We start from the raw sequence: 5,477 nt of genomic DNA on the forward strand, positions 1-5,477 counted from the left end.
GTCTGAAGTGCACCACATGTAATGAGAGGGAGGTTACTATGTATTTTATGAAAAACTTCAACTTCTTGTTTTTCTTATCATGCGTGGTCATGATCTGCTTTTTCTAACTCTATGTTATGCATTTCTGATTATTCATCCTCGTAAAGATTACGCAAGAAATGCTAATGTCTGCAACATTGGGAAATTCCTCCAGTACCATACCACGAGGTCTGAATATAGAGTTTATGAATTCCATTCACCTTTTGGCCCAGGGCGTAGCCAACCAGAACAATCAACATGTTCCACTTCCTACAAATGCTAGTGGTGGATCAGTGGCAACTAGGTCAGTGATTTTGATAGGATGAATCCACCCGAGTTTCAATTGTTGCAAGTTGGTGAGAACCTTAGAATTTTTTGATGAGGTTAAGAAAATCTTTGGATTCATGCAAGCGACTCGTAATGATATGATAGAGTTTGCATTATACCTGCTTACGAATGTCATTCACATATGGTACACTCAGTGGAGATACAACATAGCTACTTTTTTATCCCTATATATAAGTTATATTAGGTGTCAGTCTAGAAACTCTCTCAAAAACTTTATGAGCCTCTATGCCAAGTTACCTAGTCATATCTTGACGGGTATACAAAAATTACTTTGTCAAGTCTCTTAGAAAGTCACCTTAGCCTCGTATACTTAGAAATAGTAGATTTTGATATCATTGTGTGTATGGATTGGCTACATTGAGGTTATGGATTAGTTGATTTTAGAACTTGGAGCATTCGTTTGCAGTTTTCATATGAGCCAATCCTTGAACTAAAAAGTAGTAGCTCAGTGTATGGGTCGATTCATTTGCTACCTTATGTATAGAAAGATTATCTCTAAAGGATATCTCTATCATCTAGTTTAGGTTAAGGATTCATGCTCCGAAACCCCGACTCTTGAGTCAGTTCTAGTAGTTAGTGAGTTCCTACAAATGTTTCTAGAAGATATTTTAAGAGTTCCTTGAGAAAGGAAAATCGACTTCGATATTGATATCCTTTCCATATACCCAACCTAACTCCTTACATAATAGCTCCAACGAAGCTTAAAGAATTGAAAGAGAAGTTGAAAGACCTTCCAGACAAGGGCTTCATCAAACCTAGTATTTCTCAATGGGGTGCTTTAGTGTTTTTCATAAAAAATAAAGGTGGTTCTCTCGAGAAGTACATTAACTATCGCATTTAAACAAAGTCACAATCAATAATAAGTAACCTATCCCCTGAATTTATGACATGTTCGACCAATTTCAGGGTGCTAGTCATTTTCAAAAAATAGACCTCAGATCTGGTTATCATTAACTCAAAGTCAGAGATAGTGACATCCCAAAAACAACCTTCAGAACTCGGTATGATCATTATGACTTTGTAGTTATGTCATTTGGACTAACCAATGCTTTTGCAACTTTCATAGATTTGATGACCAAATTGTTCAAGCAATATGTGGACTTGTTCATTATCGTCTTTATTGATGATATCCTCATTTACTCTAGGAATGAGGAAGAAAATGTGACCCATTTGTGATTTTTCCTATAAGCTCTCAATGATTTACAATTTCAATAAGTTTAGGAAATATGAGTTTTGATTACAATCAATTGCTTTCCTTGGTCACATATTGTCTAGCGAAGGGATCCGAGTGGATTCTCAGAAAAAAGAGGGTGTGAAACAATGTCCTAGGCCGATCTTTCTTACAAATATCATGAGTTTTGTTGGATTTAGCCGATTATTACAAAAGGATTGTGGAAGGATTTTCAACCATAGCTTATCCATTGACTAAGTTGACTTTAAAAAAGGTTAAATTTCACTGGTCAGCTGATTGTGAGAAGAAATTCCCAAAACTAAAAATTAGGTTGACTTAAGCTCATGTTTTGAATCTACTGGAGGGTTCACACAATTAGCTGATCTATTTTAATGCATTTAGAGTCGACTTAGGTTGTGTGTTGATGCAATGAGGTAAAGTTATAGCTTATGCTTCTAGACAACTTAAGGTGCATCAGAAGAATTATTCGACTCATGACCTCAGGTTTGCAGCCGTAGTATTTGTCCTAAAGATTTAGAGACATTACTTGTATGGTGTTCACATATTATAAGAGCCTTCAGTATGTGTTCACCTAGAAAGAGTTGAATCTTCACCAAAAGAACATAGCTTGAATTCCTCAAGTACTACGTTATGATTGGCTTTACCATTCTTGTAAGGCCAATGTAGTAAATGATACTCTTAGCATATATTGAGGAAAAAAAAGGAAAGAACTAGCAAAAGATGTTCACTAGCTTTCTCGCTTAGGAGTTTGACTTATGAGCATATTAGATGGTGGTGTAACAATCAAAAATGGGTCATAATCTTCACATGTAGTAGAGGTTAAGGATTAACAAGACATTAATCCGATATTGCTTCAATTGAAGGATGCAGTTCATCTAATGAAAGTTAAGCTTTTCTCCCAGGGGAGATGATGTGCTTCACAATTAAGGATATTTATGTGTTCCTAAGTTAGGTGAGTGAGACAACATATTCTTACATAAGCCTATAACTCTAAGTATTCAGTTCATCCAGGTTCCACTAAGACATACAATGACTTTCGAGAAGTCTTTTGGTGGAATGGAATGAAAAGGGATATAAACAGATTTTATGGCTAAGTGACCTAATTATTAGAAGGTGAAGCTAGAACATTAGAAATCAATAGGTATGACTCAATATATTAACATTGTACATGGAAGTCAAAAGTGATAAACACGAACTTCATGGCATGTTTACCTCGTACTCACAAACATCATGACTTCATTTGGGTGATAGTAGAATAAAGTTACTAACTCCACTAACTTTTTGGCTATTAAGACTATAGATTCAGCGGGGGACTACGCCAAGCTTTGCATTTATGAGATAGTCAGAGTTCATTGTGTTCCTTTATCTATTATATCACATAGAGGTCCTTAGTTTACCTATCATTTCTCTCAGTCATTTCATAAAGGCCTTGGTACTCAGCTTAACTTCAGCTCAACATTTCATCCACATGTGGATGGTCAGGTAGAGCGTACCATCCGAACCTAAGAGGACATGTTGATATCTTGTGTGTTAGACTTCGAGGGTAGTTAGGATGATCACTTTTCTCGTATAAAGTTAACCTACAATAATATCTACCATTCTAGTATTCAGATAAGCGCTTCTAAGGTATGGCGTAGGTGCAGATCTCTAGTTGGTTGGTTTAAAGTAGGTGAAGAAACCTTGATAGATTCTGATTTGGTTCATGATGCTATGGAAAAAGTTAAACTCATTGAAGATAGACTTACGACAATATAGAGTCATCAAAAGTCCTATGTAGTTGTAAGGATAATGAACATAGACTTCCAAATTAATGATAGTGTTAACTTGAAAGTTTGACCTATGAAAGAGGTGATGATATTTGGAAAGAAGGGGAAGCTCTTCCTTAGAAATATATGCCTTTAAAGGATCTTGAAAAGAGTAGGAAAAGTGCCTTATGAGTTAGAGTTGTCAGTAGAACTAACTTCAGTGCATCTGTTCTTTCACATTTCGTTGTTGAAGAAGTTTGTGGGTGATCCAATATCCATAGTACCATTGGAAAGTGTGTCTGTGAATGATAGTTTCACTTATTAAGAGGTACTAGTTGAAATTCTTGATAGTTAGGTTCGAATGTTGAGAAACAAAGAGGTCGCTTCAAAATGTTTTGTGGAGGAGTCGGTCTGTAAAGAGAGATACTTGGGAAGTAAAAGCATCCATGAAGGTCAAGTATCCTCATCTTTTTCCTTCCAATTCCATTCTAGTTTGAGGTGATAGCTTCTCTAGTGTATTAGTTACTCTGGCATAAATTCAGTCTTAGTATTATGTTCCTTCAACTATACTTGAATTCTCGATGTATTTGCATGTTTTGGAACCTAGTTCAACAAAATATCAGTTTCCAGTTTAGTGGTAAGGTTTACAACCCGTTCCCTTCATATTTAGCTAGTTTATACTTCATTCAAGGATGAACGTTCCCGAGGGGGAGATATCGTAACGCCTCATAACTTATTAGACCAGAACACCACAGTGATGGGTGAACCACGACACGTATCACAAACTGTGAATGGAACCCAGATCGTTGACATATCTGTGGTTCACACTCAATCTAGGAATGGTTGACAATGGGACCCTTCACGGTCCATAGACCACCACACGACCGTCATACCCTGACTTAAGACCATGGATCCCTTCAAGAGATGTGGTCTTGATGATGAGATATGGAAATTACCCTTAGGACCAGTAGCTACTGCCAGCAGACCATGACCGAATCGACAAGTTGTTGTCTCAGTGATGATATGTGTCACAGTGGCCTTGGTTTGCCTTGACAAATTTTAAGTCAGAAGTCGTTTGGTCTTTTCCCCTACGCGTTGGACACGTAAATTATGTTGTTTAACCCTAAACAACATAGTTTTGGTTAGTTTGAGCATAGTAACCTAGTCAAAACTTACCCTAATCGATCATTCGCCAAAATCTCAAACTTAGAACAAAATAAGAAGAAATGGGCGCCAGTTTTCCTTAGAGAAATAACCTAGTTTCTTTCAAAGTTTTTGTCTAAAAATAAAGAGTTCTTCGTGGATGTCATCACCAGGTATGTGGGATTTCGCTAGTGGGTTTCTTTCACCTATTAGGTCTCTAAAATTCAGCAGATTCTTTATTACCTTCATATTTTCTTTACCTAGGGTTTCTAGGACTTAAAATAATTGCTATGATTTAGTTGTTGTAACTTTCTTAATCAGATTATCATGTCTTAGTAAGTTTTTTGCGCAGATTTTCGCATGAAACTCAAAATCCTAGTTGTGTAGTTCTTTTACTTCATGAATTACCTAGCTAGGACTGATAATACAAGCCTCAATCTATAAATGTTTCATTATCAGGATCTAATGTTGCCTTTTTAGTTATTATGTTGGAAACGTTCGGGTATGACTCTCCAAGGGCCCCGAAGAAGCCCTCAAGGAGTACCCAAAGGTTTTCGAGACACTGCCTTGGCAGTATCAAATGATAGAGCCAAAGGATGCCTCATCAGTCCAAAAATGCCTCGTCGATGGGGAGGCATCAATGGACACTTAGCTTGGTGAAGGATTAAGGCTGTTGTCAAGCGTTAGACCCAAACGACGGCCTGCATTATGGTCCGTTGATGGACCTACTGGGCGTCGTTTGGGCCCGTTGATGCAGGCTGCAACAACTACCATGCACATTTTTTTGATTAAGGGGTGAATGGGAAATTCACCCCACGTGCTAACCTGATCCTAGTTGGTTTATTTAGTTATTTTTGGGTGTATTTAAGTGATAAAAAACGTGACAACCCTACTCCCAATTAAATTCAAGAAAATAGACTTCCCTCCCAAACCAAACTCTCTCTAGAACCTCCATTGAAGGTGAATCTCAAGAACTTGGAGCTTGGATTTCCGTGGGTTCTTCATCAAGTTTTAGAGGTTTTATTATACAT

Source organism: Solanum lycopersicum, chromosome 7 (genome assembly GCF_036512215.1).
Source record: "Solanum lycopersicum chromosome 7, SLM_r2.1".
Classification (NCBI taxonomy): Eukaryota; Viridiplantae; Streptophyta; class Magnoliopsida; order Solanales; family Solanaceae; genus Solanum; species Solanum lycopersicum.